A 26,016-nucleotide genomic window follows, 5' to 3' on the forward strand; every position below is an offset into this window, starting at 1 on the left:
TAGGTCCTGCACAAGCTCTGTCCGCACCCTTGAAGGCAGCTTGGTGGAGTCTACTGACATTGGAATTGGCGTCGAAAGTCAATAGCTCTGGTCCAGGATCTTTCACTCAACCATGGCACCTTCCCCCAGCCTCCCATGGCCAGTCTGACTTACCCGTCGCCTCAGGGAGGTGGTGATAGCAAAAGAGATCATGGGGGCTTCCCTGGTGGCGCAGTGGTTGGGAGTCCGCCTGCCGATGCAGGGGATGCGGGTTCGTGCCCCGGTCCGGGAAGATCCCACGTGCCGCAGAGGGGCTTGGCCAGTGAGCCGTGGCCGCTGAGCCTGTGCTCCGCAACGGGAGAGGCCACAGGAGTGAAAGGCCCGTGTACTGCAAAAGAAAAAAAAAAAAGAGATCATGGATCTGAGAGCATCCCTCCAGTCTGAGAGCTGGATGAAATTCTAGGAATCTAGATGTTTTACTTTACTGATGAGAAACCTGAGGCCCAGAGGGAGGAGGTAACTTGCATGAGGTTGCACAGCGACTTCTGGGGCACTAGAGAACTGACAGTAGAAGGAGGGTGTTGCCCTGGTGGTCCTGTTGCTATTTCCATGTGGGTGATTGTTTGGCAAACAGTGTGTGAAGTGACAGGAAAACTTCTCTGGGAATCTCTCTGGCCAGAGCGCCTTCTCTGCCTCTCTGTCTGTCTCTCAGACACACACAGACACATGCGCGCACACACACATTTCTTGGTGTAAATAACAAAAAGGCAGTGACTACCCTTTACAGGAGAGACTTATACTCTTTTCACTGATTATGGGGAAACCTGTTGGGCATCGTCTAACTTTGCGAGATAGAACGAAAGTCTCGGAGGAGTGAAGCTTGAAGTTAAGGAGAATCTACTGCCCCAAATCCCTTGCATCCATAGGGCTTGGTGGCCTTGTACTTGCCTAAACCCCCATCTCCCAATTATCCCTCTTCCCCTTTCACAGATAGACACATTCCTGGTTCTCCTGCCTGCAACACACATAGGGTAGAACAAAAGAACATGGGCTATTAAAATAGAGGATTGGACATTTCTCATTAGCGGTGTGCCCTTAGGTAAGTTACTTAACCTCTCTGAGCTTCACCTTCCTCGTCTGGACAATTATAACACCTCTTAATGTTGCTGTCAGGATTAACAAAGGTAAAGCATTAAAAGTGTTTAATACAGGGACTGGTACAAAGTAGGGGCTTAATAAACATTATCTGCTGCTACTGAAAATGTTGGAGAGATGTTGAAGATCACATTCTTGCATCATTTTCGTGAGAGAATGAACTGGTTCATCATTTAAATGAGATCTCTCTCTAGGCCTCTGGCAATCTGACTGCATAGTTAAAACTTTGATTTTCTGCCCTGGGAAGAACAAATATTGTCGAGGTTTTAAGCACACCGTAGCTGGGCTGTTATCTTTGGAATACCAAGATGCTGGCATGGTAGTTTTCAGTACTGCCTTGTGCATATAAATATCCTTATATCTGAAAAGGATATAAAATTGCAAACAATGAAAGATATTAATGAACTGGAAACCATGAAAACAAGAGTCAAAACACAAAAGCCCAATTATAATGGAATAGAGGTTACACTGTACAGCATTTTCTGGTTTACAGAGCAGTTTTAGGTATCCCCCACTCCTAGTGGCCTCACAACCATCCTGGAAGGTAAGTATGATTCTGCCCATTCCTCGGGGGAGAGAAGACAGTTTCAGCTGATGCTGAGTGGGAAAGACAGTCAGGAACCGCATCCCACTGGGCCTTGTAGGATTTGGTAAAGAAATTTGGATTGCTCTGAGTTCAGTGTGCTTAAGCAGGAAAGTACTGCAATCTTATGTACATTTTTAGAAGATCTCTTGGTAGAGAAGGGAGAGAGCAAAAGTGGAACCAAGGAGGCCACTTGGGAGGTGGCTTTGGACGTTCAGGCAAGAAATGATAACAGCGCTCATGGAGATAAAGAGAAGGTGGGTCAGAGAGTGGAGGTCACAAGATGGCCTTAGGGTGGGTTGGCCGTGGATGTTGATGAAGAGGGAGAACCAAGGATGGCTTCCAGCTTCCCAGTGGGTCGATGGGCGGTGGACGGTGGGGACGTCTGCGGAGGAACAGGTTTCAGAGGTGGGGGGGGGAGGGGCGAATCAGGGGCTCTACTTGCATTTGTTTTTGGAAGGAGGGTATCTTATTCCAAACACTGGGCCTTCTGATGGCAGAGAGCAGGTCGTATTCACTTGCTCCTGGGCATTGAATAAACGCTTTATGTGAGCTGGGTGCACTCAGGTCCACCCCCGGGCAGCCAGTCTGTGAAAAATGCCGCCGATGGCAAGGTGCTGTGTTCCTTCTGCCGCCAAGGAACCAGAAAGCCATTAATGACCTCTTCTGAGAACGTTGTGGCCCGTACAAGAAACAAACAAAAACCCCCATGTCCTGCCTTCTCGTGTTTCAGGCTTTGGGTAACTTTTTCTTTTGCCAGTCTCCACGGGATCTTTCCTCTGCTAATGTTTGAAAGTGATGCTTTTTTTTTTTTTAATGTTGTACTCAGGCCTTAAATAACCTTTACCCTGAGGTAGATGAAGCCTAGTAAAATGCTAATAACATCGACAATAATAATGAGCTTTGGTGGAGTGTCATTTAATTAAAAGACCTCTTTTATATGCATTATTTGATTTTAGCCTTCCGCAATCTCTGAGGTGAGATAAACAGCATGTTAAGCTCTGAGAGCCGGAGGCCTACAGTAGCCAAGAGCGTGTCAAAGTGACGTAACTATGGCATGGCTAGATTAAGAGTTGAGGTCCTCGGAACGGGGCTGGCCGGTGAACAGTAGCTATTGTTGTTTGTATGGTTAGTTTCTAGATAGAGAAACTGAGGCACAGTGAAACTGCGTCGTACACTCTCAGCAGTGGAATCAACTCCGAGCTGTGTAGGATGCGCGGTATTTCTGGATGCCACGCTCAGAAGGGATCCAAAGTGAGCCGGGAAGGCTGCTGCCGGGCCTGGATCCCTTTGAAATTCTCCTCCCCCATCTCCCCCTTCTCTCCCTTGCAAGTCCCCATCCCCTGTGAGGTAGGTTGAACACACCATCCAGGACCGCTCGGAGCCTGTCCCTTCCCTGCCTCCTGCCCCGGTGCCCCCTGCCGCTCATCACGCGGGCCTCTCACTGTTGTGGCCTCTCCCGTTGCGGAGCACAGGCTCCGGACGCGCAGGCTCAGCGGCCACGGCTCACGGGCCCAGCCGCTCCGCGGCATGTGCGATCTTCCCAGACCGGGGCACGAACCCGCGTCCCCTGCATCGGCAGGCGGACTATCAACCACTGCGCCACCAGGGAAGCCCGGCCACATTCTTTGAAGTGGGGTTCAGACCCCGCCTCCACCTCCTCCTTCCCTGACCCCCGCCCTCACGGCACCCTTCTCCAGCCATCCCGGGCCCCACCCCTACCATCGCAGGTGACTCCGCAGGTGTGAGTCTTGGCTCCTGCATTGGGTAGAGGGAGACAGAGGCCTTGCCCTGTACCTTGTGACTCTCCAGCTGCCATGTGCCTGGCCAGGGCCACACCCAGAGCAGGTGCCATGACATTATACAACTGACTTTTAGAAAACAATAAAAATAATCGTGCCCAGCGCCCACCCATGCAAAGGGGTGGTGCGTTCACCCAGGTCGCCCCTTTGGGAAGTTTACCCCTTATTCCCAAGGTGGCGCCCTGGCTCGGAACCTCCGAGACCCCCAAGAACATTCAAGAACGTCCCCCAACACCGCACTGTTCTCCTTGGTGTTGGCAAATCTCTGCCCTTTGAGGGTGGCTTCACGGCTCACATCTGTGGAACCAGGACTGACGCCCTTTAGAAATACAGTTGTCGGGGAAGGGTGGTCTGAATCAGGGGTGATGAAACGATAATGCGCCCAGTTTTACGCGTTGCCTTGTAACCTGACTCTGAAGACAGCTCCGGAGGAGGGCTTCCACACGTGTCTTGGGCATCGTGGAGATGAGCGTGCAGGCTCTGCCACGGGGACCTCGTTGAGACAGCAGTTCGCTTTGGGCAGGGTCAGTTCTGTGACTGTGTTTAAAATGTGTCCTCAAAGGGGAATGAACGAGTGAGTGTGTGTTTGATCGGAAGAACACGTGTGTTGTTGTGCTTGTGTACGTGTGCGCCTTAGGGGAGAGAGCAGGGGCCCGCTGAGCCCCCTGGGCCCCCAGAGGCCAGCCAGCCCCAGGGGAGACAGCCCTGTGTTTTTTTTGGTTTTGGGGTTTTTTTACATCTTTATTGGAGTATAATTGCTTTACAATGGTGTGCTAGTTTCTGCTTTATAACAAAGTGAATCAGTTATACATATGTTCCCATGTCCCCTCCCTCTTGCATCTCCCTCCCTCCCACCCTCCCTATCCCACCCCTCTCGGTGGTCACAGAGCACCGGGCTGATCTCCCTGTGCTATGCGGCAGCCATTGCACTCATACCTTTGCCACTCGCCTCCCTTTCCCCCAGCCCCCAAATTTGTTCCAGCCCGCTGGCTCCCTCCAGCGACCTGAACGTAATGATTGTATTCTTCATAAATAGAACACCTCCCCCTGCCCCCGATTCCCACCCCAACCCCAAAACTAACTACCCTCCTCTCATTAGGTGCTCTAAGGACGCGGTTCTGCGTGGGAAGAGGCCTGGGCCCTCTTCACAGGCCCTGTTTGCTGCAGGTCCCACTGTCTATCTCTCTTAAAATGATGAAGCTTTGACAAGGCAGGAGGCGCGGGGGGGGGGGGGAGCGGAAAGGGAGGGAGGATGTTTTCCCTGGATTCCCAATATTTGGGTTTTGTCCGGTAAAATATTTTCCTGGGCATCAGTGGGAGAGGAAGTGGACAATCACTGTTTCTTCAGAGACTGATTTTAGCTGCTGGCAGAGGTTCAGGGGCAGCCGGTGTGCTCTGCCCCAGCAGCCCTCCCTTTTCAGTCCTCGTGTCCCTGGTAGGGAGGTAGCCGAGAGGTTTTCAGTGTCAGTATCACAGAAAGAGGAGGCAGTTTTGAAATCCAGATCATATGCCATTCCTGAGTGACTGCTGTGAATCCTGGTGCCACTGAAATCTATTGACTGAGGCCGCCAGCCCGCCAGGGTGTCTCTGGGGTCACTTGTACATGGACCCAGCAGCTGTAAACTGGAATCACCAGATTGGACGGGATTCCCGGCAAAGCCCTGGATGCACGGGGTGGCTGCCAAGAACCATTAGAGGGTCTGGACAAGAGCCTTTCTGGATTTTTCAAAGTGGAGAGGTGGGGATCGAGAGTGGGAAAGGCATCCGGCCTCCCTGCTAGAGACTCAAGGGAGCCTGGTACTGCCTTTCACCAGCTGTGTTCCTCAGTGTGGCCTTGAGGCTCTGACCTCCATTTCCTCCTTGGAGACACAGGGTGAACAATACTCACCTACCGAGTGAGCCGCTCTGGAGGCAAACGTTGCCAGCTGGGCTACTTGCTTGCTGTGTGACTTTGAGAAAGTTACGTGAATATCTCTGTGCCTGGTTTTCCTTGTTATGTTGGTTTCCTGTGATTGCTATAACAGAGGACCACAAACTTGATGACTTAAAACAACAAAAATTTGATCTCTCACAGTGCTGGAAGCCAGAGGTGCAAAACCAAGAGTGAGCAGGACGCTGCTGTCTCCACAGGCTAGGAGAAAACCCTTCCCTGCTTCTTCCAGCTTCTAGAGGTTGTTGGTGTTCCTTGTGGCTGCATCACTCCCAACTCCACCTCTGCCTTCACATCACCTTCTCTTCTGTCTGTGGGTTTCTTCTCCAGGTGTTTCTTATTAGGATACTTGCCACTGAATCCAGGGCCCATTTGGATAAGCCAGGGTGATCTCATCTTGAGATCCTTTACTTAGTTACACCTAGGAAGACTCTTTTCAAATAAGGTCACATTCGCAGATTCTGGGGACTAGGACATAGACATATCATTTGCGGCGGAGGGGGCACAATTCAACCCACTACACTGGTTTATTAAATGAGGATGATAATGGAGATCCCGTTATGGAGACTACACAAGTTTATACGTCTAAAGTCCTTTGAGCCGTGCCTATCACACAGCAAACACTCAGTGTTTGCTTTTGTCATAATCCTCAGCAAGCCATCATTTCATAATCACCATCATCGTCACCACCATCACCATCACCACCATCATCACTGCCATCACCATCACCACCATCACCACCCCCATCGCCACCATCACCACCATTACCATCACCACCACTGTCACAACTGTCACCATCACCGCCATCACCATCACCACCATCACCATCATCACCACCCCCATCACCACCATCACCATCACCACCGTCACCATCATCACCATCACCATTACCATTATCACCACCATCACCATCATCACCATCACCATTACCATTATCACCACCATCACCATCATCATCGCCACCATTACCATCACCACCACTGTCACAACTGTCACCATCACCATCATCACCACCATCACCATCATCACCACCATCACCATCACCACCACCATCACTGCTGTCACCATCATCACCACCACCACCACTATCACCACCACCATCACCATCATCCCTAACATTTGTGAAGAGGCTTCCCAAACTGAACACGTCTAAAACTAATTCTTGACTCATTCTTCAACCTCTCAGTAAATAGTTACCTCTGTGTACTCCATCCTTTAAATAATCCTGGTTTCCTCTTTTTCTCTCACACCTCATTCCATCTATAAGTCCCGTCTATTCTGCCTTCAAGATATATCCCCAGTGTGACCACCATCTTTCAGTACCACCACATTGCACCCTCCAGGGGACGCCCTTCCCATTTTGGTGGCTGTGAGTGGCACCTCTGGAGTCTTATATTCAGCACCGTGGTGCTGCTTCCTGCCACCTCCACCCCCGTCCCCCGGTTCAAGCCCCACTGTCTCTCACGTGGGTCACTGCAGTCACCGGTGGCTGTCCTCTCAGCTCGTCCCTTAGCTGCCGCCCCTCCCTCACTTCATGCACACACCCCCGACCGTCTCCTCTCCTCAAAACACAGGTCAGATTGTCACTCGCCTGCTCCAAACCCTCCAATGGTTCCCCCGTCTCACTCAGAGCAGAAGCCAAAGGCCTTATGGTAACCCCCAGGCCCACGTGATCACCTTCCTCTCTGCCACCAGCCTTGAACAAAACACCCCCCCACCCCACACACACACACTTGCATTTGTGCTTGCTACTTTCTAAGCCTAGAACACTCTTTTCCCAGCTATCTTTGTGGTTTTCTGCCTCATTTCATTCAGTCTGTGCTTAAAAGACACGCTGTCACGGAGGCCTTCCCTGCCCACCGCAGGGTCATAGCTCAGCCAGCATCCCCACAGATCTCCATCCTCTCGACCTGTCTTTTTCAAAGCACAGCTTGCTACCCGGCGCCGGATGTTTATTCGCTTGTGGCATTGCGTGCTTTCCCCGTCACACTCGAGTCTGTGACGGGAGAAACTGTGTTTCGATGGCTGCTGGGTCCTCAGCCCCAAGCACGTGTTAAGCACATGAGAAGCGCTTTCTGGACAAGGGAATGATTACGAGCCGGGCTCTGGCTCTGCACACATCCTCCTGGTCTCCCAACAACCAGTGATGTCAGTGTTGTCACACCCTTATTTTGTCCGGGGCACAGAGACAGTAAATAAATGTCCTGGGCTACCCGACGAGGGAAAGGCAGCAGCAGGATCTGAACCAGCTCGTCTCCTGCCAGAACCCACTTTCCGAATCACCATCTGTCATGAGACAGAAACGAGAGACTGTGGTGACAGACCTTTGGAGACGGAAACGCACGGCATGAATGTACCGGGACGACAATAGCCACGCCCAGCACGTCTAAACTGATTGCTCCAAATTTGCTCTGGGTCTCCTTCCTGTTCAATTCTTCAAATTGTGAGAGCTCTTTTTGCTGCCTCCCCTGATGGTACAACGTGAGGGGGTAAGAAGGGTGTCCATGAGGCACTATTGCTCTATTCAGTTACTGTCAGACTTCAGTGGCCCGGAATGTTCTGGAAATGGGGCATGCAGGCTGCGTGAATGTGCCCTTTATTCCAAAAACAGGTCAGTCCATTTTCCGCCTTTAGTAAACATGGTGTGTTGATAAGAATCAAATATTTCAGTGTGGGACCATGCAAAGATGCACTCTCAGCTCTACCACTGAGATAACCTGTGCCCTTAAATAGTAATAGGACCCCTTATTCCCTGAGTCTTACCAGGTGTTAGAGACATTCCAAGTGCTTTATGCATATTAACTCATTTAGCTCCCCAACCAATCATGGGAACAAGTACTCTTATTAACTCCAGTAATCCTAGTCACAGAAACACAGAGATGTTGAATAACTTGACCAAAATCATATAGCTCATGATGGGCAGAGCCGGGATGGGAACGCGGGCCGTATGTCTCCTGAGGATGGGTTTTAACCAGCTCTCTTTTGTGACTCTCAGCTTCATCTGTAAATTGTGGGGAATGCATTCAATCATATTTTCAGCTTGAAAAAACTATGCTTGTAAGGCTGAGAACTTGGTAGTACTTTTGAGTCATTGGTATGAGTGCAAGAAGTATAGGTGACTGGGATGCAGCAGGATTAAGGCTATCACAGGAAGGTCCACGATCCAGGCGTGATTTCCATCAGGTTCTCTCTTGTGTCTTGCTGTCCTGTCATTTGCTACTTTTCTTGCCTTGATTGTTTGCAGAAATAAGAGCCCACAGGTGCTCATCTACCCCCAGACATCTTTCCTCTCTGTGTGATAAAAAAAAAATCTATGAAACCCATATGGTCCTCTGGTGTTGATTAACTTTAAAAGCACTCTCACATCTCTGTTCTCACTTGATTCACATAGAGACCCTGTGTGGACAGGCAGGGAGAGTCCCATTCTACAGACGAGGAAATAGAGGTGGAGAAGGCTGATCTTAAGGTTGCATTTATCTCCTCCTGTCTCCTATGAGTATTTCCTGGGTCCTTCCTCAGGGTTTTTCTTACTTTACTGTAATAATCTTAGCAAACAGAGCCTTCGATTGCTCCCAGCCACCTCCTACACTGTTGTCACCACTAGATTAGTAATAAATTCCTGTCAGAACGGTGGCCATCTTTCACTGAGTACCTCTGATGTGCCAGGAACTGTGCTAGGGGCTTTTCACGTTTTACGTCCTTCTAATCCCCACAGTACCCCTTTGAGATATATAGCATTATGACTCCCATTTCACAGATGAGGTGCCTGAGACCACACAGCCCCAGGGCGACACGTGCATGTAGTCACACAACGAGGAGGTGGTAAACCCAGGTTCTGCACACGTTGACACAGATTGTCCGGTGACCCCTCCCTGGTTGAAGCCTACCGGGACTGCTGGTCATGACTCCTGGACAGGACAATGTCCAGACTCCTTGTCGTGGTGTGCAGGGCCTCCCTGTGCCCACGGCACCTACCCTCCAGCCCACGTCCTAGCCCCTCCACCTTCACTCTCAGCCACACTCAACTACCAGCTGCTCCCTGCTCAGGCCATGCCCTTGCTCTGGACCTCGCCTCTCTGCTGCCCTCCTTGGAAGGCACACTCCTTCCCCTTCTGGCTGGTGATTTCCCATCCATCCTCCATGCACCAGGCCAAAGCCACCTTGTCTATGCAGCCTCCTCTGACCCACCATCTCCCATGCCCTTCTCCCTGCCCAGCGTCACTCTGCCCCAGGGCACCCTGAACCACACCCCATTGCGGCACAGCTCACCCGGTGTCACTGGCACCTAACATAGCCCTCAGATAGAGGGACAAAGGACAGCAGGGAGCAGTGTGGCTTGTGGAGGCACCGGACAATGTGTGCCCCGCCTAAGAGCATTCTGCTTCCTTGTGGGTTTTTTTAAAACACACGCCAGCCCAACAAAACAACTTCGTGGCTGCTGTGTGAACCATGGGCCACCACTCTGAGACTCTTGGGAGCTCCTCGGGATTCGTGTGCTTCTCTCCATTGTCACTACTTAAATGAGGGAGGGAGGGAAGGAGGGGAGGAAAGAAGGAAGAACTTACCTTCCTAGACCTGGCAATTTGGCTTCCGTAAAACATGGTGTATTAATTAGTCTGCTCAAGCTGCCATAACAAAATACCATCGATTGGGTGGCTTAAACAGCAGAAATTTGTTTTCTTACAGTTTCTGGAGGCTGGAAGTCCAAGGTCAAGGTTCCAGCCAATTCTGTTTCTGGTGATGACTCTCTTCCTCACTTGCAAATGGCCACCTTCTTGCTGTGTCCTCACATGGCCTTTCCTTGGCGTGTGCACTCGGAGAGAACAAGCTCTCTGCTGTCTCTTCTTATAAGGACACTAATTATATGGCGTCAGGGCCCCATTGTTATGACCTCATTTAACCTCCCTTAGAGGTCCCACCTCCAAATACAGCCACACTGGGGGTTAAGGCTCCAACATACAAATTTGGGGAGTGGAGGACGAACATTCAGTCCATAACACATGGCATTCCAGATCATTCAATCCACAAGTCTTTCCTGTGTCCTCACTATGGGGATTCTGAAAACGTTGAAGGCAAACAGCAGAGTCCAGGGGTCAAAAGCACGAGCTTTCATATCAGGCAAATTCAAGTTTGATACTTAGCTCTACCGCTTACTGACCAGGTGACCTTAGACAACCTACCCAACTTCTCTGAGCCTTGCACTCCTCACACCAACCACCCAGGGTTTGTATGAGGGTTAAGCAAGATCCAGGCACGTCCACCACGCCCAGCAGCATTCATGACCGCCCTGGAGAGACAGTTACTGAGCACATCCTCCATGCCAGGCTCTCTGCTGGGTGCTGGGGAGCCGGTGGTGAGTAGGACAGAGCAGATCCCTTGTTCTCATTCTTCCTTGAAGAGCCGGATAATAAACAAGGAATTGTGTGATCAGGTAGCGAACACGTCCGTCACTTGAGGATGGGACATGGCCGCAAGGAAGGAAAAAGCAGCAGGGGAGGAAAGGCCTCACTGGGGAGGTGCCTTTGACAAGAAGCTGAGGGCCATTCAAAGACTTGGAGCAGAGTATTCCAGGCGGGGGAGTAGCGACCACGAAGGCCTGAAGGTGGGCACGCTCAGTGCCCGCGGTATTCATCCTGATAGCTGTGGTCCTATTGCACGTGGTCCCACCCTCAGAGGCCACCACCCTGGGGGGACACAGGACCTCTGCCCAGCCCTCCAGGGAGCAGGGCCTAGACGAACCTGGCTTTCAGAGGGGAGCAGCGCCTTGAGGGCTGGAGTGCTGGGAAATGGACAGCAGCGGAGGAAGAGGATGTGGCGTTTGGGGGAGGGGGGGTGAGAAACGAGCATCCCGGGGGAGAGGGGAGTTTGGTCGAAGAGCCTGGTGTCTGAGGGACCCTGGGAGACTGCCCAGGCCTGAGCCGATTCTGAGAGCAATGCCAGGCCGGGAGCCCAAGGCACCACGTGGATGACCTCAGCGTGATCTGATAAGGGCAGCGGCCCTCACTGTCACGGCGGGGTGGGCGGGTTTCCCCACTCAAGAGGCAGGGCCCCGGGCAGAAATCCAGCACTGTGAGTCACAACCAGATGTACGTCTTGTCAGGGAGAGACATGGCCGCGGAGAACTGGTCATGGTTTCCTGGAAACTTCCTCAGTGTGGGGCAGGGGCACTCTGAGGATAGGTGCCAGCCAGGGCAGAGAGAGGAGACCGTGATGGGGGGGGGGGGGGGCTGGGCCAGGGCTGCACCCTCGCGACCGTGGCCGAGCTTTCTGGGGCCACTGGGGGCCAGAGGACTAGCTGAGGTCTGAGCCTGGTGCCCGTGGACCAGCTGAGGCACGTCTCCCCTTCCACAATGTGCCTGGAGTTTCCTGGACTTCTGACACAGGTCGGCACGCCCCTTGAGGTGTGGATGTGGGAAGCGCAGCTAGACTGGGAGATGGGACCCCTGCATCCTCATCCCACAAACTTGGATTCAAATCCAAGGACTTGCACAAGCCCAGCTTCTCCAGCCCTTGGTTCTCTCATCTACAAATGGATGGGATCAATTGGGAGCTCTCCAAGGTTCCGCCCAGCTGGACTATTCAGGCAGTTCCTTCATGTTCCTCCCTGTAGATGGGAGAAACTGAGGCCCAAGAGCAAGAGACCTGATCTGAGCCCGCCCACTTGGAGGTGAGACTGGAGCTCTAGCTTTGGCCAGAGCTGCACTCCTCCCCGCCTTGCTCCAGTGTCCTGCCTTCTCTCCCCGATCTTCTCCTTCCTGGACGCCTCTTTCCCTCCTTCCCCTCTGCCTGTGCCCCTCACCTGCCAGACATGGAGATTCAGCCTTTCCTGGGGTGGGTGGGTCCCAAGTCAGAACCAAGATGAGAACTCCCAGGGCCATCAGCCATCTGTCTGTACTCACCGGGATAAGTGAGCAGGACCTCCTCCAGCCAGCTTCTGTCTGAATGCTCCACATCCTTCGATCCAACTCAAATGACACCTCCATCAGGAAGCCTTCCAGATCACCCCAGCCAGCGCCATCACCTAAGCAAGCCTTCCCCATGCATCCCACTTTATAATCTTGCTGGTGCCATTTTTACTTACTTGTATTGTAATTATTTGTGCATACATCATAGCTCCTCTACACAATTCCAAACTCAAATTGCCTCCATTTTGCCCATGCCTATCACCAGCCTCCTCTGTGACATCTGTTGCGGTGTTTGTATTCTAAGTGTTGGGTAGATATTTGCGGAATAAATGGAGTTTTCTTTCTTCTATGTGAAAGGATTCTTTCCTTTCAGAATGAATGGTCAGATGTGTAAGAGCGTCTGTTCTAGAGCTGCACTGGGTGGAATCTTAGCTCCACCATCTACACACGGTGGGGACCTTGGACAAATTACTAACCCTTGTGCCTCAGTTTCCTCACTGATAAAATGAGGATAAGTCATAACCCCTACCTCACAGGGTGGCTGTGAAGACTCAGTGAGTCATGTTTGTCGAGTGCTTGATGTCGTGCCCAGCATAGACTTGATTTAATAAGTGAAGTTGTCTGGCAATCCAATATGCAAATTTTTATTTGATTTTTTGAAAAAATATTACACCGCCTTACAGAATTCGAGCTTGGCTTTAGGTAGGTGCCAGATCCTTTCCAGTCCTTGCATTCACAGAACCTGCACTGGGTATTCACTGCCATCCGCAGAGCCTCCCCGGCTACACTGGCTCGGATCAGGGGGCAGGGAAGGGAGAGAAGAGCCGTCTCTGGCGTAACTGCTCGCCAGCTCGGGGCTAACAGCCACATTAAGTGCTCTTACTCAATTCATGTGACTCGACAAATTTGGAATGTGTTAGCGAGAGAGAGTTTTTCCAGCTATGAGTCAGTACATTTATGCTCTCTCATACACACATTTAAAAATTTTAAGAAGAAAGAGACTTCAGCGAGAATCCTTTATGAGTGCAAAGTGGAAATCTCCGGAAACTGTATTTTGACCCTGAAGGCAAGTAATACTTAAGATATTTAATAAAGGGTTCGAAACAAGAGTCGAGGAGAGAAAACACAGCTAGCTGCCTTTTCCTTCTGTATTCTCAGCTGCTGCATTGCACATAGGAGGACCCGATGTACGTGTGTTTATAAAGCACCTCCTGGATTCCCTGATTTATACTCAACATAGTGGGGAAAGAAATATGGGAAAGAAGGGAGGCATAACCAGCATTTATTAAGAACCTATTATGTGCCAGATATTCGGGGCTGGGGTCGGGGTACATGTCCCAAGTTCAAGAGGAAGTGTGGGGAAGAATGGAATGATTGTATTCAGACACGCTTGGGTTCAAACCTCAGCCTACTTTCATAGTATTATCTAAGCCCCTTCTTCTCCCATTTTGTGGATGACAAAACTAAGGCTCAGAGAAGAGAAAATAATTTGTCTGTGGACACAAAGCTCTTAAGTGGTAGAAATCATCTTCTAAACTGGGTCTGTGACTCTCCCTAGGGTAAAGAAATTTGGGTTAAATTAATGTCCTCAGGGGCTGAGTTTCCCCACCAAGGAGGGAAGCAAAGACACCCATTCTCGGAGGTCACATCCGCATATCCTAAGCGGGTACCACTTTCTCGCAGAGCCGTCCCTTTAACCACCGCCTGCCACTTGCCTTTGAGTCCCGCCCGTTCGGGATTACAAAAAACCTGCTTCTGGTCCAGGCTGGTCCTCTCTGCTGTTGTTTACTTTAAAGAAAGAAACCACCGCCCGCCCAGAGGACTTGTATTTCCAGCTCACTTACATCTCTTTTGCAAGGGTTCATTTTCATAGACTCCCAATCTCCAGGGAGCTGTGTCTTTCCCTCGGAAACATGAGCTGTAATCAAAGGTGTATTCATCCCCGCACATCTGCCAGCAGCCACGCCGGAGCCACGGTTCCCCGAGCCCTGACAGAAGGAGGCTCAGGCCAGGTGCCCGGGGAGAATTCTTCCCTACACAAATCAGATTGTCCCGTGGTTGCCCTTGTAGAGATGGCAGAGTCCCAGGCGGTGCTTCTCAGATTGCTGGAGGACCTGATGGGACCGGGGGTAAATAAGATTCCACCCTCCGTTCAACAAATACTACTGAGGGCCACCACGTGTGGAGAACTGTGGACACTGAGAATCCAACTCTTTTGGTGACTTCCCGTCACTCACAGGGATAAAGACCCAGCTTCTTAAAGGCCAGCAAGTCCCTGGAAGAGCTGGCGCTGGCCCTTTCTCTGCACTGCTTGGCTGTGGCCACCCCAGCCAGCTTCCACTGCTTGGTGACCAGTATGCCTCCTCCCCCTCGGCCCCATACACGCTCTCTCTGGCTTTCTCGATTCTTCCTTCCCCTCTTGGCCAGGTTTGCTGCTGCCTGCCTTTCAGGTCCAGCTCCCCTCCCCGCCCAGGCGCCCCCCCACCATCTGCCATATCCTCACGTGCCTCTCCTGGCGATCTCCCCACCATTGCATGTGCTTCAGGTAGCACCGTCACGCCACTGGAGTCTCTTATCCAACCCAACTGCAAGGGCAGGGCTCACCTTATGTCCCCAGCACTGGCCCGTAGTCAGTGCCCCACAGTTATCGGAGGAATGAAGAGACAGCAGTGAGCAAATCAGACACTGCCCTGCCCGGTGCTGGGCATATCTTCGTGGAGTGCTGATTGTACTTGACAGTTTTCAGGGGGAAATATTTGGGAGCAAATACAGATCAATTCTAGAGTAGAATTCAGTGTCCTGGTGAATGTTCAAGGTGTCGCTCTGCGCCCTCACACGTCGGGGAGGTTATGAACTCAGCTTCCTCCGTGCTCCTGGGGGCGTCTCAGTGGAAGACCAGGTTGGGGGTGATGGGAGAGGTGGCCCAGTTTGTCAGCAGCTCAAGTCACGGAGCCAAAGTTTAAGAGGCAGCGGGGCGGGGGTGGGAGCGGGAATGGAAAGACTACACTCAATCAGGCCTGAGCTCAAACCTCAGTGCTGGACATTTTACGCTTATGACACACGGCAATGTATTTAATCGCTCTAAGGTTCAGGTCTGTTGTCTGTAAAAGGGGTATAAGGATACGTGCTCGTCAGACTTGCTGCGGGAAGGACAGACAAGCCATGTGGAGGGCCCAGCTCAGCGTCTGGCGCAGAGCAAACACTCGGGGAGCGGTGGCCTTCGTACTCGTCACTCGCTGCTCGCTCTTAGGAATTAAAGGCTGTTGTTGGTGTCCAAAGTGGAACATTTTCTGGAGCAAAGACAGGCAACTTAAGGCTGCACTTCTGGCTGGCAGAATGATGGCTGCACAGAAGTGGCCTGTAGTTTTCCACCTTCTTTGAAGTTGACCTTCCTCTCTTGTATCCAGTCTGCACTGGCCCTGGCCTGAGTCCGTCACTCCCCAGCAGTGTCCTCCATGGGTTCCTCACCCTCTCCTCCGTATGAGGCCGTCACCTCGGGACATCATGACCTGTTTACTAGAATTTCTCACTCATCTGCTAAACGTTTGCCGAGTGAAAAAATGGACTGGAATAAACTACGTGAGAGGGGGTGACCCTGGGGAAGGGTGTTTTTCTTCTTCTACAGACCGTTAAATCACCGTTCCTCTTTTGCCCCCTGCAGTTGTCTTGCCATCTGGTAGGTTTAAACTAGCCCAAAAGGGAATAGGAGGGACCTGTAGGGAAAATCCTACAGGCAGATTTTTCCTCATTGGGATTTCACGCCATGTGACCATTTTCTGGGGAAAGGAGTTCTGAGCCAGGAAGACTGGAAATGTGTGCCCATTAAGGGCTTGAAGGACAGTGAAAAGCCCTTTACTTCATTTATACTGCTCGCGATGAAAGCTGCCATTTCCACGTGCAGGAACTGCGGTCGGCACCGTGGCATTGGATCCCCCATGCAACCCAAGGAGGCAGGTTCTGTTTAGAGCCCCAGTTGGCTGCTAAGAAAACCAAGGTCCCTGGGAGAGAGGTGCTTGGCGTCAGGGCACAGCACAAGCGTGTCAAAGAACCAGGACCAGACTCAGACGTCCTGTCTCCAAGACCTATGCTCCTCCCCCCATGCTGGTTAGGAAGGATCCAGTGTCTAGTGGGTGGTGCTGCAGAGCTGAGTTCCAGGATAAACGGGGAAGATGTAACAGATTCGTTGAGACTCCCCAGCTCTGAGAAGAATTCGCGGTGTGGCCCCAGCCAAGCCCCACTCCACGCCTCTGTGCTCAAGAAGCAGCACCTAGTCAGCTGAGGATGGTAATAAGGATTATCAATAATAATAGTAGCTTTCATGCCTGATTACATGATTCTCAGCGTTTTGTATGTGTTACCACCCTGGGTCCTACAGGGTAACTCGGGGTTAATTTGGGGAAGAGGGAGAACAGAGCATTGAAGAGAGAGGGTCTAAGATAGCATAGCCATATAGCTGCAGGGGGCATAGTGGGTTCAAGAGGCTTAGGCATCCATGAGCCCAGAACACAGTGGGGCAAAGGGAGCGGGGAGCAACGAGCAGGCGGCAGACCTCACAGGCTCCAGACGCTGCGATAAGGAGTGTGACTTCTTTCCTGAGACAAGTGGGGCGCTCATTAACTGCTCCCACCTGTCCCACCTCTATGTACATTGTCCTTCCTCACGTTCAGTTTATTATGTATCTTTCTCCTTTTCTATACCGTGAGTTTCCTAAGGGTAGGGATTGGGTCTTATTTACGTATGTATGTATGTATGTATGTATGTATTTATTTACGGCTATCCGGTGCTTAGCACAGAATCAGGTATATGTGGATAGTCAATAAATGGTTGTTCATCAGATATTTAAAATATTCAACATTTAATAATAGTAACATGTTCGATATTTAATAACTATATATTATATATTGGTTATATATAGATATTAGTACCTGTAATATAACTTCCATTATGCAGGCATTTCTGCTCTAAAATGATATATGCGTGCCTATAAAACCCTGTACTCTGAAAAATTCCAAAATCACAGCGTTTTGGGGACAATTGGGCTGTAGCAGAGCATTCACGATTCCTGTGACTCTGTAATGAAGCACAATCCAAGTGGTGATACCAAGCAGAGTTCAAAGGGCATGATACATTTTGGATAAGGGGCTTCCCTGGTGGCGCAGTGGTTGAGAATCCGCCTGCCAATGCAGCGGACACGGGTTCGGTCCCTAGTCCGGGAAGATCCCACATGCCGTGGAGCAGCTAAGCCCGTGCACCACAATTACTGAGCCTGCGCTCTAGAGCCCGCACACCACAACTACTGAGCCCGCAAGCCACAACTACTGAAGCCCACGCGCCTAGAGCCCATGCTCCGCAACAAGAGAAGCCACCGCCATGAGAAGCCCGCACACTGCAACGAAGAGTAGCCCCCGCACGCCGCAACTAGAGAAAGCCCGCGCGCAGCAACGAAGACCCAACGCAGCCAAAAATAAAATAAATAAAACAAATAAATTTATATAAAACAAATTTGGATGAAAACAAATATAGCAATAACTTTAGGACCTGAGTAACTTACAGGACAATATATTATTTTTAAAAGGGGGAAAACTTGATGGAAGGGGCTAGAGAAGGCTGGAGGCTGATGGGTTTAGAGACAGAAGGGGTCAGATCATCTTTATCAGGAGTTCCCCGTGGAAGAGCAGTTTCAGGCTCTGCTAGCGTGGAGCAGGGACAGATGGCTTCTCTAGCTCATGGCCTTTGCACAAAGACCAGGAAGAACCGAGCAACAGGCATGGCTAAGACAGAGCACGTGACCACTGGAGCCCAGAGGAGGAGCTGGGAGGGCGGAGTCCCCCGCGGCTTGTTCTACTCAGCTGTGTGTACCTTGCATCCAGCCGCCCGCACTTGGTGGTGCAAAATATGAATGTGCTGGGAACATTTGCCTATGAACCAGTGTAAACTCCAGGTTTTATCGACCCCTCTATACCGTATATACACTAAGCTTCCTCATGGAAGTAAGTGCAGCAGATCAAACATTACATAATGGAATACCTGACTAACTGATAAACCAAGAATGCCCACTGGCCAGTTTACATCAAGTACGGTACCAGTCACACACCCTGTGTGAGGTGTAGACTGTTTTCCTCTTGGTTCGTGAGTCTATTCAGTAAACCCATTCAGTGAGCAGAAGGTAAAGCAAGACATATGGAGTGGGCGACACTAAGCAAGGGCATCATGAACCTGTGGCGCGGTCACTTTCCCCATCAGAAGCAGCTGAGCTCACACTTCTGGACGTGGACTTAGAGGACCTCAACCCCAACCTGCCTGAAAGCTGTGTGACCTCAGGAAAATCACTTAACCTCTCTGTGCCTCAGTTTCCTCAACTGCAGAGTAGCACTAGTGACACTCCCCAAGTTCTCTGAAAGAGCAGATTAGCTGGTGCATGAAAAGTTCTTTCTAAACTATAAGGGGCTTTAGAGAGTATTGTCCTTCCTGCAAATCAGTGCTGGCACACTCGTCTTAGCTTGCCTCCTAGGGTACCTTCTCCTGCTGGATGGCTAGTTCTAAGGGCAGAGGGCAAATGCAGCTAAACTGGAATCAAACAAAATAAATTAATCACTGGGATTCAATGCAGAAGCTTGAATGAGCTTCGGGAAATTTTGCTGGCGTCCGACGGCCTCTGTGGAGCCCCTGCGTCCACAGTATCTGATGCCTCTCTCTGAGTGCTCACCGGGCAGCCTCCGTCTCCAGGCCTGAGGTCATCAGCCGACCCCTGGCCCACTGCTCTTCGCCAGGCCCCTCCCACCAAGCCAGGCCCCTCCCACCAAGCCAGGCCCGCCTGTCCCATCAGCCTCTCATCTTGCTTACCCAAAATCGTGCAGAGGAAAGGAATACCGATTCCGGAATCACATGAACACGGGTTTAATGAGCTCTACCACGCAGCAGCTCTAAAATCATAATAGCCAAGCTGTGGTTTCTTGAACCTATTTCTTCACCTTGGGAATGGGCTACAACTTCCTGACTTCCTTCCTTCCTTCTCTGATTAAGAGGATTAGAAATGCACACTTTGCAGACTTTAATGTGCCCAGGAATCACCTGAGGAGCTTGTTGAAAAGCAGGTTCTGATTCTGTAGGGCTGAGTGGGGCTCGAGAACCGCCCCTTCCAGCAAGCTCCCAGGTGATGCGATTTCAGTTTTGACTAGATCCGGGGTATGAAGCGCCTGCCATGTAGTATGTACTCAGTGGATAGAAACTTGCCATGAAGACTTTTCCCCCAAAAGGGTGCTCCTTTGAGAACAGCGATAGATGAATAGAGAAACCTCTGCTCCCCTCAGAATTCTGAGGGCCACAAGAAAAAACAAGTTTGGCTTTAAAGGTGGGCAGGGCGTGGGGAGCGAGGAGAAGCGTGTTCCCAGCAGCCGCTCATCAGCAGGCTCTCCACGCTCATGTGTGCGTTGCAGGTGGGCCTCTGCCGGGCTGCAGAAACCCCTAGAGCTCAGGCCTCGACTTGCCATGCGGGGAACGTATCCTCCGAGCCGGGCGCACGCATGTTCCTCCGGCTCCAGCTCTCCTGACGAATTTTCAAAGCGCCCAGGGCTCGCCTGGCGGGAGTCTCCCAGGATGGAAATCCACGTCGGGGGCTTTTGTTTTCAGGACTGCGGTATCTTTCGGACTTGAGGCCTTGCGTGCAGAGCTTTTCCCCTCCACCCTCACCAACGTGGAGCCGTGAACCCCCGCTGCTGCTAGGAACGGACACCAAAGACTCAAGGAAACTCGGAGTGGGGTTCAAGAGACGCCTCCCCAGCCCCACCCAGCAGATTTGGCTTTTAGTTTCGCTCTTCTAAAAGGCCTGCTTCTCAAAAAGCTGCTGACTCACCCAGAGTAAGGGTCTCTTTTTTTTTTTTTTTTTCCTTCTTCTCAGCATCGTCCCAAAGCCCTGAGATCCTTGAGGGCAGTTCAGCGAGCACCCTGGTCCTGCCCATCTCCTGTTTCTTTCTCCTCCCCATCTCCATCCCAGGATCCTAGTGCCGAAATGAGAGTTGAACCCCCATTTGCTTTGTTCTGCCTTTAATATTGAGTATCTCTTCTTTGTAGGTCTTGACGCACCGTCTGCTCTCAGAGTCAAAGTGTAAAAAGATTCCCAGGATGTAAGCAATATGGGACTGGTGAGTGACCCGTGTGTTTGGCGGAGGTCGGGGCCTCAGCTGGATTTCAGGAAGGGAAGGGAGATGAATGGAAGGGGCAGGGGCGGCTGAGCTTTTGCACCCCTGAAACGGTTTCCCTCATGCAGCTGGAAACAGTGCACAGTGCAGAGAATGCAGGTGCGAATCCCTTGGAAATCACTGGGTCCCTGCCCGTCCCTCCCCAGAAGCAAAGGGAGAACGCAGGTGGCTGTGCCGACCTCTCTTTGCTCAGATGACAACAACTCAGGCTCCCCATCCGGAGGGTTCGTGCTGGGAATTGTTCTCTAACCCGGTAACCAGGGTTAGGGACATATGCTTGGACTAGAGAGGGAACTACCAGGCTCACACCAGTTTGTAAACCATAGCCCTGAGGAGACCTGAGTAAAAGGAGGCGAGAACGCCACCTTTGCACCTTTGAACGGCTGTCACTGGCAAGAGGCCAGATATCGACTCAGCCTAAGGAGAAATTCCTAACAAGAGGTTGGCAACGGTAAAATCGACGTCCGTTAGAGGTCGTGAGTTCCCTGTCGCTGGCAGAATTCAAGCACAGGTTGGAGAAGCATGGATGGGAAATGTTGAAGTGGGGAGGGGTTTTGACAGGGTAGTGTTTTCTTGTTTGTTTGTTTGTTTGTTTTTGCGGTACCCGGACCTCTCACTGCTGTGGCCTCTCCCGTTGCGGAGCACAGGCTCCGCATGCGCAGGCTCAGCGGCCGTGGCTCACGGGCCCAGCCGCTCCGCGGCATGTGGGATCTTCCCAGACCGGGGCACGAACCCGTGTCCCCTGCATTGGCATGCGGACTCCCAACCACTGCGCCACCAGGGAAGCCCCAGGGTAGTGTTTTACAAACTGTTCTGTGATGACTAAGAATCCCGGAGGGGCATGAGGATGAGGGAGAGAGTTTAGGGAGAGTGAATGAGGGGAACTTGTGAGCTCACACACACACTCTCGGCGCTGCCTGTTTTATGGGGCAGGGTGCTGCCTTCAAACAGTTTAGAAGCTACTGGATGAGACGGTCCATCCTCAGACCTGTTGTCCATTGGCCAGCTGTACCTGAGCTTATGACAGACGTCCACACATCACACTTGTGACCCCAAACACCTGATCTATGTGAAGGGGTGGGCAACTCTCCAAGCACGGCAGGGGCTCTGACCAGAGGCTCGAGGGAGCTCTCCCCCATACTAGGACCACCAGAAGAGTTGCCAGCGAGTCGCGCTTTCAAGAGACTTGCCCGGGATCCCGACCACACAGACCAGAAGGGAAGGCACAGGGTTGGGGTGGGGGGGATGCTGCGGCAGGACTCCCCGAACCCCCAGACTGTGGGAGGACGGTGAGCATGTCTTCCCCAAGGGCGCTGGGCTCCTTTGGTAGGACCACATTCTCCAGTGACCAAAACCTGGCCCAGTGAACGTGAGAGGAGTCATACCACAGATGCCGGTGGCGAAATTGCCCAGGAGAGACACCCATTGCAAGGGAGAGGGTCTGAAGGTCTGACTAATGAGCACGGGGGCTTCCTTTGTGCTTTGTAACTGGGTCTTCTTCCCCCGGGCCTGGGTCAACTGCAGCACAAAATGTGTATCGAGGGCAAGGCGCTGTGGGAGGCCAGAGATGGGGTTTTTCTTTAAGAAACTGAAGCCTGGACGAGAATCGAGTCTGACAGTCATTGTGCAGAGGCTGTACGTTCAGCTGAGTCCTGAGTGCTATGCGGTGGGTGGACGGGTGGGAGAGGAAGGGGAGGGGGCTGAACAGGAGCTTCAGCTGTGACTCGATGCTTCCTTGGCAAGTGTTCAAGCATGAGCTGGGCTTTGAGGACGAAGGCTGTGTCCTTGATTCAAAGGACCTGGCATATAGTAGGTGCTCAAGAAGTGATTGTCGAATGACTAAAAGGGAAAGTGAAGAGGTGGCAGCTCGGGAGGTCATGTCTGTGGCTAAGAGCAGGGCCCCTGGAGTCAGACGGCAGGGTTCAAATCCTGCCTCTTCTGCTAGCTGTGGGGCCTCAGGCAAGTCGCCCACCTCTCTATGCCTCAGTCTCCCCATCTGCAAAATGGGCGTCATGATAGTACCTACTGCATAAGGGGGCTGTGAGGAGTCCATGAACTGATTCATGCAAAGCTTGGTCCTGTGCCAGCACATCGTAAGTGCTCAATAAACATTAGCCCTTGTTCTCATTCTAGATGTGGGGCATGACCCCAGATTAAGGTTCAGTGTTGGGACGGGAAATAGCAACATAGGTGGGAGGACAGAGCACTGGACGGGGAGTCAGAAGCCCTGGCTTAGCTGCAGGGAGGGGATGAGGAAAGTGATCACTCCCCCTGAGCTCACTCTACAGCAGAGATGCTGCAAGAAGGCAGTCAAGGGCAGCTCCATTTTCCTGCTCTCCCTCTGGTGGTCCCAGCACTGGTTCAAAGGCAGGGGCAGCTCAGCCCTTTATTACTAGCTGGGGGCCTCATGGTGAGTGGTTTGACTTCTCAGGACCTCTCTTTCTCCCAATAAATGAGAAAACAATGCGGGCGTCCTTCCCTCGCAGAAGTGAAAAGCACAGGTATGAGGGTCTGTCAGTACAGATGGAAAATCGTTTAAGACTTGAGCTTGGGTAGCCCAGTTTGGAGTCTCACAGTCAATGTCGGTTCCCAATCCCTTCTCCAGTGAGGCCTGGCTGTCTCAAGACAGATTCTCAAAACGATGCTTCACTTCGCAAAAGGCACCGTTCACCACCCAGGATTTGTAGCATATTTCACATAAAATGGTGTTTGCCTGAAGCATTTGTCAGGGTCACATTTCTTGCATTAGTGGTAGACCTGGGACCATGGAACAGGCTTACTCGGGGGCCTACCTTTTGCCTCTCCTGCCCCGTCGCCCTGTGATCCTAGCTGGAATTTAATACGATGGTAGTTTAAGCCCAAACTGTTCATGGCATAGGCACAGCCCCTATGCTTATGGGGATCCTAAAAACTGTCACTCATATCAGTCTCCTTCTCCCTATGTACCCCCTAACATCTGCCAAGCGACCCCAACTTCGGTTCTACCTTTAGTGGAAAGGGGACAGGGATGAGGCAGGGAACAGCTTCAAAGGCAAAGCAGTCAGAGAGAAGAGGTCCCAATTCCTGGCTCCATCAGCCATTTGGCATCTCTCAGTTTCTGTTCCACCTCTGTTCCCATGAGGCGACTGGGCTAGGTCAGGGCTGGCAAATAGATTTCATCTCCTGCTCATTCTGATCAATTGGTCATGGTTGCCAGGGGCACTGTGTGGAGAAGGATTCTGAGGTATACCCAGGAAAGAGTGTGCTGCAATGGATTAGTGATGTCTGCTGGGGAGCAATAAGGAGGACGTAGCACACGTGCTACCTTTTGGCATCTGAGACAAAGCAATTTCCAAGGCCCCTGCCTGCTCTCACACTTCCTGCTTCTACCTAGCAGCCTTGTTTTACATCAGGAGGCAAAGCACAGCAAAACCTCATTAATCTGGACCACTTTGGTACCAAGCCAAGTGAGTGAAAAGTCTTAATCTGAGGGTGTCTTCTGCATGCAGGTGAGCTCTATTATCCTTCAGTACACGGAGTCAGCTCAGCCCAGCTAGCTGACAGGTGGGGAGGGGAGGCAGGGGCCTCAGTGGTCTGTGCTTGCATGTCTGACCGTATGGCTGAACGCACCTGACCTGTACTTCTAGGGCACTTGCTCTGTTTATGAGCTTAGGATGGGTACCAACGAAACTCTCACAAAAGCAGGACGTTTTCTGAAGTAGCAAATCATTCCGTGGGCAGCTTTGCTTCTATTTCAAATTGCCAAGGGCTCTGAATTAGAGAGACTTCACCGCACTAGCTGGGAATAAGCTGTGTTTCCAGAATTATATGCAGAAGATGAGACAAAGTAATTCAGAACTAGGTTTCCCCTGAGTTTCCCGATCTGTAAAATGGGGATATAATATACCTCACAGGGCTCTGCAGGAGAGCAAATGAGATAAAACGTGGAAGAGACCTAGCAGAAGATCTTGTTCACAAAATATGGTCAAAAGATGCTGTTTCTTCTCCCCTTCTGTCACTTCCCATCCATAATCACCCTGAAAGAAGGGCTTTCTTCTTATAATACGAGAAAAATGAAGCTACAGACTGTTTTAATAGTACCGTACTTTCAAATGACTCCTGTTCGTTTCTCAGAGGCTCATTTTTCATTGTTGATGATTCTCCAATAGGAAAGGTCCACTTAAACCTTCAACTTGAGTTACTCTACTCTCGGTCTTCTGCAGGGAGTAGCTGATGCCCCAAGGGTCCTAACATGCATGCGCACGAGTGTCTTGGTAGGGGGTGTCTCTGGAGGGGACTGAACCCCACAGTGACTAGACCACGTCTTCCCTTCAGCTCAGCAAGTGTCAACACCCGAATTCACTCCCACTGCAGGGAGAGTGCGGACAGCCAAGGTGGTTGAACGCCAAGTTGGCACCAGCTGAATTTGAGTGGGAGCGTGTCTAAAGGATGGGCTTTACCTGTTCAAAATGGGGAAGAAGTTTGAACTGGAACTCCTCTTTCAGCCTTAGTTTCTGAGACTCTTCAAGAGAAGGATTCGATTTATACTTAAATAAACATCAAGAGCAGTTAAATCGATATGAAGGGGGGATTGGAACACATGCGCAGTGGGAAGAGCAGAGCCTCTGGTCACAGAAGCCGAGGGCGGGGGGAGGGCCTGCAAGCCCAGGTGGCTCATGGGGACTCCTGGGTTGTTGGCCCAGAGCTGGCTTCTCAGGGGGCACCAGGCAAGTGCACGCCCGTTATTCTGGCCACCTTGAGCATCTGTCCCCAGTCTCCTCCAGCCCCTGGCCTGGTGAGCTGGGTCAGATAACCTCATGCTTCTCTTCTGTCCTCTCTCCGAGGCCCAGAGCAGAACGGCTCCCCTGCTTATGCAACAGCCCCGCCAGAGAAGGCGTGGCCAGTGGTCACCCTACTGTCCCACCGGCAGGGGAAAGCGGAATGGGGCCCATCCTGCCCTCCCATCCTTCCCACTGAGGCTCCACATCCTGGTGCAGGGACCCTGTCCTGGTCCCTCGCTTCATCCTTGTCTGGCCTCAGACTCCTAGCTCCTGAAGATGGAGCTGAGGGGACCGTGGACCAGGGGGAAGGCTTGGGGTTAGAAGGCATAGGCGCGCCTGGGGAGCTGGCCTCCGGAGACCTGGGCAGGCAGGGGCGTCACATCACTCCAAACTCAGCAGGTGCCACAGTTCCCCAAGGCCCTTGCCTCTTCTCTGGGCTCCCACAGAGGGTACTGTCTACACCACCCAGCATGAGGCGGCACGACAGAGCACTTAAATCCATGCACTCTGGTGCCAGACTGGCTCCGTTAGAATCCCAGCCGTACCTTTGCTAGCCCTGTGATCTCGACCAAGTTATTTAGCATCTCTGTGCCTCAGTTTCCTCATCTTTAAAATGCGCCACTGGATAGGGTAGTTATGACAACTACTGAGCTTATGAAACGTGCTTAGAGCAGCGCCTGGCACTGAGTAGAGGTGTTAGTAAA

At 51.7% G+C, this 26,016-nt stretch overlaps 1 long non-coding RNA gene across 1 annotated transcript in view; it reads left to right on the top strand.

The window, feature by feature from the left end:
• LOC309974066 overlaps positions 1-20,576 on the top strand; it is a 74,743-nt gene extending 54,167 nt beyond the window's left edge. The window contains exon 3 of the long non-coding RNA XR_014326853.1: positions 20,425-20,576. This is a non-coding gene — a long non-coding RNA (uncharacterized lncRNA). The remainder of the gene's footprint in view (positions 1-20,424) is intronic.
• Positions 20,577-26,016: the final 5,440 nt, after the last annotated feature.

The sequence above is a fragment of the Leucopleurus acutus genome (assembly GCF_964270905.1).
Source record: "Leucopleurus acutus genome assembly, chromosome: 17".
In the NCBI taxonomy this organism is placed as follows: Eukaryota; Metazoa; Chordata; class Mammalia; order Artiodactyla; family Delphinidae; genus Leucopleurus; species Leucopleurus acutus.